The sequence below is a fragment of the Callorhinus ursinus genome, unplaced genomic scaffold (genome assembly GCF_003265705.2).
Source record: "Callorhinus ursinus isolate GAN/ISIS: 27379988/994484 unplaced genomic scaffold, GSC_fseal_2.0 scaffold14, whole genome shotgun sequence".
NCBI lineage: Eukaryota > Metazoa > Chordata > Mammalia > Carnivora > Otariidae > Callorhinus > Callorhinus ursinus.
The window spans coordinates 35,589,138-35,603,953 of NW_027397076.1; the positions used below are offsets into that span (position 1 = coordinate 35,589,138).

The 14,816-nt window shown below is 44.7% G+C and overlaps 1 long non-coding RNA gene and 1 pseudogene across 2 annotated transcripts in view; one reads left to right on the plus strand and one right to left on the minus strand.

Annotated features, from left to right (window-relative positions):
- LOC141374115 (uncharacterized) overlaps nt 1-14,816 on the plus strand; it is a 98,884-nt gene that overhangs the window by 37,520 nt on the left and 46,548 nt on the right. The window lies entirely within an intron of this gene.
- Nucleotides 4,893-5,695, minus strand: LOC112832190 (cell division cycle-associated protein 3 pseudogene; annotated as a pseudogene).

Consider the following 14,816-nt stretch of genomic DNA (forward strand, 5'->3'; position numbering starts at 1 on the left):
CACAAAGGGTCTCAAAATACTGCACTCTGTACATCTATGTGGTTTTAAATTCTTTGAAAACACCTCAAATGGAAGAGCACACAGTGATTAAAAAAAATAGAGAGGTGCAAATAGGAAAAGCCAGATATCTGCCAAGAGACAGAGGAATGGTTACTTGATGGCCTTCCCCTGATCCAGGGTCTGACCTTGCAGGTGACGACTGTATGTGACCTCGTCAGTTGGTTATAGTTAGACGTGGTGCCTAATACTACTGAAAGCTTACAAGAGATGGAAAGTTATAAATAAGAATGATCATCTATTATTTTACAGAGGAAGTGTAACTACAAAAGGGACTAGATACTTGAGCCTTCTTGCCAGCATATTCTCTCCTTTATGGCAAGTTCCAATTTTGACTCATTTCGTAAGGTAATAAGGAAAAAGTCAACCCAATACATCTCAGAGGAACCGGGTTGACCTGAATGAACTGAACTCTTGGGTGGCGGGCAGTGCCACCTTGTGGTAGCTTCAGGTGTCCACTGGCCCGCCAAGCTCCGAATGGCAGGTTGGGTGGGAGGTGATGGTTTGAGCATCTTTGTGATCTATAAAAGTATAGTTGGTGTGACATACACAGAAGAAGGGAGAGCTGCCTCTGCCCTTTGCGTTGCATTAACATGTGTCTCGACCTCTTGATGCCCTCGCCCAGGTCAAGTCTTGCTGGCCTCAGAACCATTGGTCTCTCCGAGCTGCCTATCTCTGAGCAGTTAATGTATGTGTTTACATCTCAGAGGGGACGTTTATTTTCAAGCACTTGGGGGGATAGTTTGCCGTCTCCCCTGTGTATAGACCAAGTGGCTTCTGCTGTTACAAAGGTCCGGGAAGTGGGGCTCGGCCAGCTCTCTTGTGATGCTGTTAGAGGCTGTACCGGGCTGAGTCCCATTCCTCCTGGGTCTCTTGAATAATCTATGTGCTTCTGCTCTGCGTTCTTCTGTCCCCCAAGTACCTCCAGGGTCTGCCAGAGACCTGCTTCTCTCCAGGAGAGATTTCCAGTTCTTGTTTCCCTTGCTACGTTTGGATTGAATTACCTGGCTCAGGTGCCTAGCTTCCTGCTGCTGCATGTCCGCATACCCTGTGCTTGGGGATCCAGTTTTTGTTCAGAACTTGAGTGGCAGGTCTAAAACTGGCCTGAATCTGGGGCGCCTGGGCGGCTCAGCCAGTTAAGCATCTGCCTTCGGCTCAGGTCATGATCCCGGGGTCCTGGGATCAAGCCCCGCATCATCGGGCTCCCTGCTCGGCAGGAAGCCTGCTTCTCCCTCTCCCACTCCGACTGCTTGTGTTCCCTCTCTCGCTGTGTCTCTCTCTGTCAAATAAATAAAAAACAAAATCTTAAAAAAAAATAAAAAATAAAACTGGGGTGAATCTTTTTGCCCATGTTTGGTCTTTGATCTTCTGTCCCAGGAAGGGTGCCTAGGGCTCTGACCTCTTTGGTGTCCCTGCTTGCTCCTTTCCAGCTTCCCCTTTGCCCCCACCTCTGGGTATGCTGTAGGGCCAGTGTTCCAAGTGAAGGACCCCAAACCCTTGAGCTCCCAAAACAGACACTTGGAAACCTCATGTGTGGCTTACTTGCCTTTTTTTGGTTATCTGTAAAGACTTTTTCAAGCTGACAACTTTTTTTATAAGATTTTATTTGAGAGAGGGAGAGAGCATGAGCAGGGGGCAGAGGCAGAGGGAGAAGCAAACTCCCTGCTGAGCAGGGAGCCTGATGTGAGGCTCCATCACAGGATTGTGACCTGAGCTGAAGGCAGACACTTAACCCACTGAGCCACCCAGGTGGCCCCCTCACCGAATACATTTAAAGTAGCACCAAGTTAACAGCCTCCCAGGAAGCACACGTCCCGTTCTTGCCATGCCCGTGGTGTTTTGTACTTCTCCTCTTTTGGCTCTGATGACACGGGACTGTATGTTAATTGTCTGTATACTTCTCTTTCTCTGTCTCGCCCGTGGCCGTGAACTCTTAGGGGCAGGGGTCACTGATTCCTCACTGTTGTCTGCCAGGCCCAGGTGCAGTGCTAACACAGAATTGGTGCTCAATCAATATTTGTTGAATGGATAGGTGGCAAGATAGATATGGGGCAGGGTGATGTCCTCAAAGCAGCCAACTAAGCAGTGCCAAAATCCCAGCCCCTAGGTGTCTGTCATTAACTTCTCTCAACCTTCCTCCTCCTAACAAAATCTCAAGGGTCTGCTTAAGTAACAGGTCACATAGAGAATGTGCTCAAATGGCAAAACCTCATCCATAGCTCTCGTTCCCTAAGGAAGAGCTCTCTGGGAGGTTCGTAGAGACTTGGGTCACCTTCCTGGGTGACTTTGGAGAGGAAGGGTAGAGGTGCTCTCATTTATTCATTATCTACCATGTGCTTAGAACCATGTTAGGCACTTGAACATATACTATTCTCACCTCGTTCTTACATCCATGCTGTAAGGTAGGTATTATTATATCTGTATACATGTATACAGCTGAAAAAATGGAGCTGCAGAAAGATGACAGACCTTGACCAAGTAATAGGCAGCAAGAGGTGGTGCCCAGGCTTACTCTAGGGCTCTCTGGCACCGATGCCCAAGCATGTTCCTTCTACCACATACCCCACGCTCAGAGACAGAATGCTCTGACCTGAGAGGAATTCCAGAGGTTGTCCATGTAATGCAACCTTTTGCAATTAAAATGATTTTCTTAAAAAAAAAAAAAAAAGAGAGAGAGGGAGAACTTTGGAACATTCCTCTTGCCAAACAGGATTTTGCCAATCATGATTTTGCCAAGAGAAACAAAGAATGCTCAATTATCCTTTAAATCTATAATTGATTGAGCAACTCTTAGCCAGAACTTTTTGGCCCTAGCGGATGAGTGAGGCATGCCCTGCCATTTTACACATCGAGGGCATTCTGGCTCCGCTCTCCATAACATAGGGATGACTTTTATTCGGCTCCAAGGACCTGCTTTGGGTCCAAGGGTCTTCAGGGCTGCTACCTGAATCATCTCAGCTAATCCTGTGACCCTAGGAAGAACGTAATATAAGTAACCCCATCTGATCTTCAGGAAAACATAACTTCCTCACAGAGACTATGACTGGTGAAACTGAAATGGGATCCAGATCGGTGTGAATCCAGAATCAGTGCTTTTAAAAACCCCACCCTGATGAGCTTGTCCTACAGGCTACACTGCAGTCAAGATGAGAGGAACCAGAGGCGCTGAGCTCTGAGTAGCTTACATTTATTGCCTCCCACTGAGCAGCATTTCCTGTTGGCTTGAGATACATGGGGTAGAGCTGCGACCAGCAGGCACATCTCCAGGATCACAAATCCCTTTCATAATTAGAAAAGATTTCCTTTGTCTGGATTTTTAAAAAACTACTTTCCTTGGAAAGACTCCCTTTGTTGAGCAAAGGCAGAGAATTCTTTCTGTTTTCAGTATGGGTGCTTGGGGGTAAAAAAGAACACAAATCCTTTAATGTTAGTGGCTGTTACCAAATGGGTTCTAGCGTAGAAGCAGAATGGTTGAGGTTGAAGCCATTTTTGTGAGTTTTCAGTGAACAAGATCAATTTGGTGAGATTTATGTCCTGCCTAGAACTTTGTCACCTCACACTGTTCATTTGTTCTTAAATTAAGAGGGTTTGTTTCTTAGGTAACACAAATATAAACAGACAGTAGAAAATACCCTCAGGATTGAACTAGAGAAGTAGTGGTATATGCAAACAGCTGCTGGAGAAATTTCTTGAAATTCTGTTTATGATCACCTCCTTTTGGGAAATGAGGAAAGGAAAGCAGACGTCGGCCTGTGGAATATTTTGCAGAGGATTGTTTATGATTATGTCACCCTGAGTAGAAGGAATGTAAAAGAGACACTTGATGTTTCGTTTGGAAATGTAGGATGAATGGGGGCTAATTTGGCATTGGTGAGCAAGACTGGACCACACGGACTACTGAGCCAAGACCAATTAGAGGAGGGGGATTTGTGAGAAACTGGCCCTGCTCATATGGATAGGAGGGTGTGTGTGTGTGTGTGTGTGTGTGCGCGCGCATGTGTGTGCATTGGTGCACTGAGCCCAGGGGTTCTGCCGTGATATCTACCAAGTTCTGACCTGACCCTCTACAACTTCCCACATAGAAAAAGCAACAGTCGTCCAGGCTGCCCTAAAAGGGTCACTAATAGCACATTCATCCCAAGGAAGAATACCCAAGCTGGAAGGGCATCCTTGCCGCTAAAGGTCATGGAACATGTATGAGGGGAGGGGAGGGGATGGGAATGAACAGGGCACGGTGCCAAATACTTTCTATTATACCTCTGAGCCTGTCACTTTTCTCCTTTTAAACAGTCTGTTGTACTTGATTATATCTTACTACATAGGTGGGCTGAGAAAGATTTTTTTGTTATCTCTTTCCTTCTACAAAAACATCTCCAGCTAATTCAGAGATGCCATCGGCAATGTAGCACCAGAAAAGTCAGAGACTGCCCACTTTCTGCCCCTGCTACTAACTAGCTCTGTGACCTTGAGCAAGTCACTTCAGCTCTGGGCCTCAGATGTGTTATCAGTAAAAGGATTAGACTGGTAAAAAGATGATTTCTAAGGTCCTTGTCAATGCTAAAATTTACAGGGCTAACTTTCCTATAAAATTCAAGATTTTTTCTGTCTGTTCGTATGTTGTGTTTCTTTTTTTTTTTTTTCATTTAAAATCACCTTCTTTAATGTACCAGAAACACATGAGACACAAAGAACACAAAGAAAGCCCAAGAAAACACTTAGTCCCTGAGTTGGTAGTTTGGGGGGCAGGGCGTGAAGACAATGAGGCTTTCTAGTCTCCCAGGGAAAGAAGGGGTTGAGAGGACACAATACCACTAGGTCCCCGGTGAATGCACAATCTAGTTCTCTCCCAGGTTTGGAAAGTGCTGATTTTCCTAGTCCTGGTCCTGACCCTGCTCCCATGCTTGGCCTCCAGTTTTCAAAAGTCATCTGGTTCCCAGAATGGCCCCTTTCTTTCGTTTCCTAGCATTTTCACTCAAGGAAGAAGGCTACTTACCCCGTTGTGGTGTCAGAGTCCCAGTGAAGTTATCATCTTGTAGGATGGTGAGGGGAGAGCTCCCTAGTCCCTTGCCATTCACCTGCCATCTATTAGGCTTAGAACCTGATGATCAGGGAGCCTCAGGGTCTCTCAAAGGCTCGGCCAAGCCCTGGCTGGTCAAGAGGTTTCTGAGGGCTGTCCTGCTTCCTCCTTGGAGAATATTTGCTTGGAGGGGAGCTCAGTCTGGCTCCCAGGCGCCATCAGGTCCTCAATGGAAAACTGGGTGGCCAGAGGCAAGTCCAATTCAGAAGGTGAATTGCCTGTAGAGGCAATACAGGCTCTGGGGAAGATTCAATGTGGGGGCTTCAGTCTCAAATACTTCACCCAGCCGTTTCACCAGTTGGCTTGGGGGCTCTCAGCTGCTGGTCTTCATAGGTGTCCATGCAATGCCAAGGATAGGAGAGCAGGGATCAAGTCTTGGGCCTACTTAGGACCCTCCAGCTGCTCCCCTGCTGGTAGGTTTGGCTGTGGAGAGCTCTCCAGCTGGATGGGAGTGTGCAGGATCCTGACACTAGGTGAACTGGGGTCCACCACTCCAGCCAGAAGCTTGTTGTGCGGCAGAGGCCACACTGGAGTGACTGGGACACACTTGGCAGAGCCCATCTGAACTGGGAGGACTAAGGTGGAGCAGGGCCCAGCCTGGGGTGAGAAGGGGTTGCTGGGTCCCAATTCCTCTTATGGGTGCACTGCAGCTGGAGCTTCAACTCCCAGCCCTGAGTTTGAAAACCTCATATGTTGTATTTCAGTGTCCCTGAACGAAACTTGGTAAAGGATTAGCGATTTGGTTATGGTGAAAAATATGGGTCTACAATGGATGGTTTCAGCCTGGAAGATTTCCTCACCTCCTTTCAGAGTGCCTAGCTATAAGGAAGTCTCTACATTCTGTAAGCTGAGCCTTGACAAGTCTACACCTACCTTCTTAAAAGAAACATTTGTGGAGGATTCCTGAGATTATTCCTTCATTATAACTTTATTCCTTTTAAATGCAACCTTTATTAAGTAGTCTCATCGCCTTGGATCCTCATCTAGATCTTACTGCATTCTAAGGAAATATGATACTGAGTGAAACCTAACTCTACATAATCACTTATCTCACCTCTCATTATAACTTACCTGTTTTCCAAAGTGCCTTGCCAACTCAATTGTGCACCTTTGAAGGTAGAAATCATGTTTTATTTATTTTTCCATTCCCTACTGCTGAGTTTAGCATTCTGACTCAAGAGTTACTTTTTGAATAAAAGATCATTAATTCATCACGGTCAACCCATGATTTACTACTGGGATTTGGCCCACTACCTTCGTGCACTGTTCAGAAGGGCGAGTAGTATGGGGTTCATGAGGTTCACCGGAAAGTCTTCCTGGGCTCCTCATTCACACAGTCTGTGGTGTTGGACGGGTCTATTTCAAAAAGCATAACCCCAGATGATTATAATATACTCATTTCCCATCTTCCCGAGGAAAAAAGAAACACTCAAAAGTTGTGCATTTTCCAGGTGTTCCTATCGAGGGCTGCTTGAAGACACTATAGCCAAATTATGGAAGCAGCCCAAGTGTCCGCCGGCTGATGAATGGAAAAAGAAGATGTAGTGTATATACAATGGAATACTACTCAGCCATAACAAAGAATGAACTCTTTGCAATGACATGGATGGAGCTAGAGAGTATCATCCTAAGTGAAATAAGTCAAAGAAAGACAAATACCAGATGATTTCACTCATATGTGGAATTCAAGAAACAAAATGAGGCTTATAAGGATATGACCTATTTTTTACATTGATGATGAAAGCTCATGTGATCTTGTCAGTTCAGAGGAAAGAAGGAATGCTAGGGGTCACATCACCCCCAGAAACAGCTGGACTGGCCAAGGAACCTGTAGGAATGCAACCTCACTGGTTTAACACAAAGAATCAAGATATTTTTCAGATTCCAGGTCTCTTGAGATGCAACAGGCCTCTGGGAACCAGATGAAGCGGCACCAGAGCACCTGCTAGGATGACCTGATGGGCCTCTAATCAGCGGTATCCACCTTCTCAAGAGACCCCTGCCCCAAATTTTGTGCTTAAAAACCCTGACTTGTTCAGGATTTTTGAACATCTATCTTTCTTCAGTAAATTATCTATCTCTCCTCACTGCAAGGATTCAGTGTCAGTTTTTGGCTTGCTGTGCCTCCGGTGGATGGACTCTCATTTGGTTTCATTACATTATGACTTTGTGACTGATGGGGAATGTAATTATATTTCGATGATTATAGTGAAACGCTCAGCTGCCTGAACTAGCCATACTGTTTGCCTTCAAGATCAGATGAAGTGGTAAATGCAAGAAATAATAATAGACTAGAAGCTGAAGTTACGGAGCCATTTCTGTGCTAACTGGGCCAGATCTCAGCAGTGTGTTTATCAGAAATTTAGTAACTGGAATAGATATCTAGAAATCTAATTATATGGTCTCTTATCTGCAGTAAGAGCCACTAAATTGGAAAATTATCTCCTGATCCCTCCTACTTATTTCCATTAACATTCAAATAGGTAAATCTTTGCCTAATCCCCCTCTCTCACCCAGCCCATCAAGCCTATCTTCGTACATTAAAAATAAAAACTGCTTTCTTCACAAAAACTTCCTTTTCTGAGCCATGAACCATCATAGTTTAGAAGGTAATAGGCTAAAATGTTAACAGTGGTTACCTCTGGATGACAGAATTATAAGTAACATTTTCTTATATTCTTCTGTACTTACCAAACTTTTCATAATGAGCATTTATTCTTTTCATCCTAGGAAGAGAAACAAGGAAACAGATTTATTTAGGCAACACTACAAAATGAGTATAATCCTAATGCTTGGCAATATCCTGCAAGGAATAAGACACAATATAAATTTGGGAAATACTAGACACTATCTCCTTTTGGGAGAGTCCCAAAACACGATAGTATATTAAACATTTGCAAATTCCTCCAAAAAAAGAAGCCTGCTTCACTTAGTTTTAATTCTGCGCTTTCCAACATTTTTCATAAAAGATGTTTTTCCTGCAAAACCTGTAAATATTTTGTGAAATCAGAAATCCACAGGATATCTTTTTGGGAAACACAGGTGATTGAGTACAACTTTATTTTTCTAAGAGGATGACATGGGTTTTCTTACCCAGGGTCTGAGGATCCCTGGAGGGTCCACGAGTGGGCTTTAGGCAGGTGCCACAAACCCCAGAAGTTCTTTGCACAATACTGAGTGTATGTACATGTGTGCTTTATTCTTGGGGAGATGGTCCATAACACTCATCATGTTCTCAGGCATCCACATCCTGAAAAGATAGAGGACCAGGGACATGGAGTAAAATCAGCTTCTTGACATTCATCACTCTTGGCTAAGTAACACTTTGCCCTCAAAACAGAAAAATCAGGAAATCTGTTGCCGTATTTAGCAAAAACAAAACAAATAGGATGCCCAATGAAATGTGAGTCTCAGATACACAATGGACAATTTTTTCATATAAGAATACCCCATGCAATATCTGAGACATCTTTATACTAAAAAATTATTTCTTGTTTATCTGAAATTAAAATTAAACTGGGTATCGGGGGCCTGGGTGGCTCAGTTGGTTAAGCGTCTATCTCCGGCTCAGGTCATGATCTCAGGGTCCTGGGATTGAGCCCCGCATCGGGCTCCCTGCTCAGTGGGGAGCCTGCTTCCCCGTCTCCCTCTGCCTGCCGCTCCCCCTGCGTGTGTGTGCTCTCTCTCTCTGTCAAATAAATAAATAAAATCTTTTTAAAAAACTATAAAAATTAAACTGGGTATCCCGTATTTTATCTCACAACCTTAGTTAACTCAAATGTATTAATACTGGGGCTATGGAGCAACCATGAGAAATGCCTTTCTACTCAACGTTTGACCCATGGGACAGGAACATCAACATCACCTGGAAGCTTGCTAGAAATGCAGAAGCTCGGGCTTCACAGCAGCCCTGCTGAATCAGAATCCGCATTGTGTCAAGATCCCCAGGTGAAGCTTTTCCATGTTAAAGTCTGAGAAGCCGCGATATGAAGAATTCCTGACCTCGTAATTGTCAACCTTGGCTGCACATTGGAATCTCCTGGAAGCTCTAAAAAGCCACATGCCTGGGCTCACTCCCAGGGCATCAGATTTAGTTGATCTGAAGGACAATACGGTCATTAATATTTTTTAATATCTGCTATCTCCACCCCAAATGATTCTAATGTGTAGCTGCAATATTGTGATTTGTAAGAAATATATATTTGGTTATCCAGACCATCAAAATATATTTCTCACATACATATTTGGTCTTGTCTACGGCTCCTGGCTCACAGCTCCTAAAACCCTTGCAATTTCTCAAGCAATAAGAGCAATGGGAGCCTCTTGTGTTGTATTTGGTCTCTTGACCTGAAATTGATTCAGAGCCCTCAGGGGAAAAAACGTGTCTTGTTATTCCTAACAAACCCCTTTCCACCTGAACTGGGTTTTTGTTAATGAAGTGACCCCGCACCTAAGGATGGGGGCTTGTTGCCAGGAGAACCAACCATGTGATTAGAGGGTTGGAACTTTCAGTCTCACCCCCCAATCACTAATGGCCAATGATTCAATCAATTATGCCTACGTTGTGAAGCCTCCATAAAAATCCAGAAGGTGAGGGTGTGAAGAACTTCTGGACTGATGAACGTGTGTGAAGCTCCTGGGAGAGTGGTGCACTCAGAGAGCATGGAAGCTCTGTGCGCTTTACCTGTCCTTTGCCCTACGTATCTCCTCCACCCAGCTGTTTCTGAGTTATATTCTTTTATAATAAACCAGTAATGTGGTAAGTAAGATGTTTTTCTGAGTTCTGTGAGCTGCTCTAGCAAATGAATTGAACATGAAATGGGGGTTGTGGGAATCCGGTTTAGAGCCAGTTGGTCAGAAGTGCAGGTAACGACCTAGACTTCCGACTGGCATCTGCCATGGGGCGAGGGGAGCAACCTTGTAGGACTGAACTCCTAACCTGCCGGAGAGGACACTATCTCCAAGTAGCGTCAGATTGGAGTTGAATTGTAGGACACCCAGTTGGTATCAGAGAATTCTGCGGTTGTGGAGAAAACTCCCTACCCCACACCCACATCAGAATGAGATGTAGAACCTTTAGTAGCCAAGGTGGCATTCTTACATAAAGTCAGGGACCCAACCAAGATGAGGACTTTATGAGAATTACCTGTGGAGAACTTCCCGCCATACATTTGTGTGCCCGACTAGGTCTATTGAACCAAAATCTCCAGGTATGGTTGCAATTTCAGAAAGTCTCTGGTACAATTCTGCTATATATTCTCCAGGTGAGAACCATTAATGTTTAGGATGATGTAAAATGGGATTCTCCAGCTTCTATCTAGCCACCAAGTTATTGGGGGAAGAAGGTTTACCCAGAGGAACTCAACATCAGGCTTGGTTTTCCTCCTGGTCCCCTGGCACCCACAGAACCACAGGTGGCAGGACACAGAACGCAGGATGGCCTATGCCCATCAGAGGGAGTCGTAAGAATGTTCTAGTTCTCTATGAAGAGCTGCTGTATTGCCTGAGGATAAAGGTGTTCACTGTCTCTTACCAGATTAAGTCCTTTGTTTCGGCTCTTAAAATGTGAAATGGCACCCCACATGTCTATTTAGAATACTAAATGAATTAGGAAAATAATTCCAGCAGAAGCAGGGAATGACTTAAATATTCTGAGTTCTATTATACAGTGCAGGTGGTGACTTGTTTGCTCGCTGATCATGTAAAACCCAGCTGCAGAGAATGACAGAAAGGACTTGTCAGGGGTGTTGGATCCCTGGGCTGAAAAATGGGCTAAGCAGCAACAGTTAAATTATCTCATCCTTTTCTCCAACACATGGTAATTGAGTGCAAAGCTTGATAAGAGGCAGGCAGAATTTTAATTAAAAAAAACTAAATTAAATCTTATGGGTTTCATCTGAGGTTGAGCCTGCAAAATGTCCGTCTTTTAGTTTTGCGTCTTCTTTTAAAAGAAAATGAATATCAACAGTTTTCTCAGCCTTGGAATTATTAAATTAAATTAAATTAAAAGGAATAAAGAAATGCTTGGTTTCCTTAGGGGAGGATGAGAAATGGGCTGTGAATACATTAAGAGCCGGACAGTATCTTTGATTGAAGCAAATAGGCCTATTTCTGGGTTGATGACCACTTGGTAGCCTGAAGGCTTACTGGCAAGTTCATCCCGTTGATGACATTAACACAGGCAGCTAGTGGGGTAGCTAGCTCAAAAGAGACAAGCCAGTGTTCTTATTCTTTTTCAGAAGTTCAGAGTGGATCTCCTTCAAGGCTGAAATGTTTGAAGATTTTATTCAGGAAAATGCATTGTGTTTTACTGTCTTTATGTTCTAGTAAACCCTAGAATGTGGTATGCATATGGTTCATCATGGGATCTTGTTAAAATGCAGTTACTGATGGAGTAAACCTGGTGTGGCCTGAAACTGTGCATTTCTAACAGGCTCCCAGCTGAGGTTGATGCGGGCCCGCTCCAAGAGCACACTTTGAGTAGCCACACTCTAAGGACTTAAGCCATGTGGACCAGACAGGGTCTTCTGGAGAGAGAACCAAGTAGATACAGATACATACACGTGAGGGGGAGAAGGGGAGAGAGGGGAAGAAGGAGGGAGGGGGGGAGAGGGGGAGAGACTAGCCTCCAGCTTACTGCACCAGAGCTGTACTGACCTTGCAGTAAAAAACCATGAAAATCTTGGCTCCATCAGTGAAGTGAGCAAATAGAACTTGAAGAGATGCTAGGAATAGTTGCTTTGAGTAGGAAGTTACTCGTTTTCTGGGCAGGTTGCAGGGCGGCTTCCCAAGCATTAAGTTCCTGGTCTATAAAATTTAATAATCCTGCTGAAGTTTTGAGGATTAAAGAATACAGAGTTCTAAGAGATTAAGTGAATCACATGGAATCCTCTTTAAATTGTGCTAGGGGCCAAATGGGATGACTCATGTAGCTGCTTCACGAGCAAGGTAACCTACGTGACTGTTCTCTGTAACATAGTCACAGGACCTACTGGATTGGGGTTTTTTTCCTAATAAACTTTGAGTAATTTTAGACTTATGAAAACATTGCAAAGATAGTGCAAAGTCTTCCTGAATACTCCTCTTCCAGTTTCCTCCATTTACACCTTTTACATTATCAAGATACTTTCATCAAGTAACAAACGTTGGTATGTTACCACGAAACTCCAGACTCCATTTGGAGTTCCCTGGTTTTTCCATCTGCCTCCTTGTGTTCCAGGATCTATCCATCCCTTTGTCTTGTCTTCCCCAGTGACCTGTAGTCTGTGACTGTTTCTTGATCTTCTTTCCCATGACCTTGACAGTTCTGAGGAGTACGGCTCTGTACCCAATAGAATGACCCCCAGTCTAGGGTCAGTGGGTGTTTCTCTTAGGGTTCGACTGGGGTTACCTCCCAGGGTTTTTTGGGGATTTGAGAGAATCTGCAAAGCACTCAGGACTCTATTGGATAGGTTTTCTTTATCCATGTGCATTTTTTTTTAAGTAGGCTCTATGGCCATCGTGGAGCCCAACGCGGGCCTTGAACTCATGACCCCAAGATCAAGACCTGAGCTGAGATCGAGTCTGACGCTTGACTGAGTCACACAGGAGCCCCATTCCAGGTGCCTTTTTAACGCACAAAGGCAAAGCGGAGTTGTGGCTGGGAAGAGATGCTCTGCAGCCTGGGTCTGAGTCCCCCTGCTGCTGCTGCTTTCTAGCTGTGTGACCCTGGACATGTCTTTAAGCCTCTCAATTTTCCTCCCCTATGGATAGGGATAATAGCATTTTTCTCATAGGGTTGTTGTGAGAATCAAATTGATACATACGTGAGCTGATACAGAGGGCTTATTGCATTCTGGGCACCCAATCAAGCAAGCTCCCTTTACTTTTTGCTACTCATATGAATAGTGTGGCACCATCTCTTTCCTCTTCGGAGTGATTCTCCATCTTGGTGTAACTGTTTATCTACAGTGGTGATGCCTGTGAAGGTGTGTTTGGAGGGTGCCGATCTGAAGTGTCCTTGTGAGCACAGGTCCTTGGGCCATCTTCAGAATCCTAGGAGCCCTCCTTCAGCAGCAGCTCCCACTCCATAGAATTTTCTGCTTCCAGCTCAGCGCCATCCAAGGGTGGGGGGACCAGGCGAAAGGTGGAGACAGCCCCTGGCCTTGCACAGAGGGTCCTGAATCAGGCATACAGAAGAAACCTGGAGGAGGGTGGCTGCAAGGAGCAGAGCCTCCTGCAGCAGGACACAGAGCCTGGGCTGCATGGGCTGACCTCATATCTGCCATCATCGTTCAGGGCAGGTTTCAAGTAGGGATCCCTGCGTTCAGCACACAGGGGATGGCTCATGGCTACACCACAGTGTAGTTCTAACTAATCCTAGGACAACCTTCTAAAATTACGTAATTAAAGTCTTGACTAGAATGAAGTCTGAGTGTATGATTTAATAAAGTGGATCAAAAGGGCTATTTAAAAAAAGTAGAGGGAAAGAGTGAACAATAAGCCTGAGAAGAAAGAAAACTGAAACCAATAACCTCCCTCTCCCCGCTTCCTGCTGTCTCATTTCTGTGGTGCCTTTTTGTCTAGTCTTATTTGTCTCACTTATGTGCTAATCCTTCCCCGGGCCAGAAGGGTGTCACCTTGATTTCAGTGCAGCTCTAGCACGGAGGAATTCCTTAGATGTTTTTTTAAAAAAAGAGCAAGAACAATCACCTCACACTTCCTTACGTTCTAACGGCTCTTCCTTGCCTCTTCATATTTGACTCCTTCATAAAACCATTTTGAGCTATGTTGTAAATGAAGATTTTAAGCTTCCCAGATATCTTATTAGGTGGGTAGGTGACAGGTATCTCACAAATACTGAGGGTCTATTATGGGCCAGACACTGTTCTAGGCATTCAGGAACAGAGCAGACCAAGATCTATGTCTATGTGCTTCCATGTTGGTGGGAGACCCAGGTAGAACATTACAAGTATAGTGTGTAGCCTTTGAGTGGTGGGAAGTGCTATGGAAAAGACTAGCAGAGGGACCCTGGAAGTGGTAGGTGGGAGGACTGGGTTCTCCATTCTTCCCATTTGCCTACAGGGGGCTACATTCAGGACCAAGCACTCCCTTCTTTCCCTTACTTTCCCCAGTGTCTGCTCTAAGCTTTGTCTAGGGGTCTCTGACCCTTTTCTGTATCCACTGTAGAATAGGAAGAGGAGTAAATGCACCTAGGCACTTTCCTCTGGAGCCAAAGTGTCTGGAATTGGTCCCTCGCTCCGTGGCCTGCTTCTCTGTGACCTTGGGCAAATACCCTTCTCTCTGCTTTGATTTCCCCATCTATAAAATATATGTACTTCACAGGGTTGTGGAGAAGATTAAATGTGTTACTATAAGGTGCTTAGTGCAGTGTCTGGCACATAGAAAGCGCTCAGAGGTTAGCTTTAAAATAGTGGTATCAGTGTGTTGTGGAGTGGGGGAGGGTTGTGAGTTGGAGAGTCTCCTTAAGAAATGAGGGGCAGCATGAAGCACAGGATCCATTTCTATCCCTAAATACCCCTAAACACCTCTAAGCCTAGCTACATGGGCTCCTTCCCTCAAGAATCCAAAATATGAAGCTTGGTATCTCCCACCTTATTCATTGAACAACTTTATGGAGACCTGTTAATACCATGTTGAAGGTCAGAGGCTATTTCAAAAATGGGTAAGAAAAAAGGTTAAA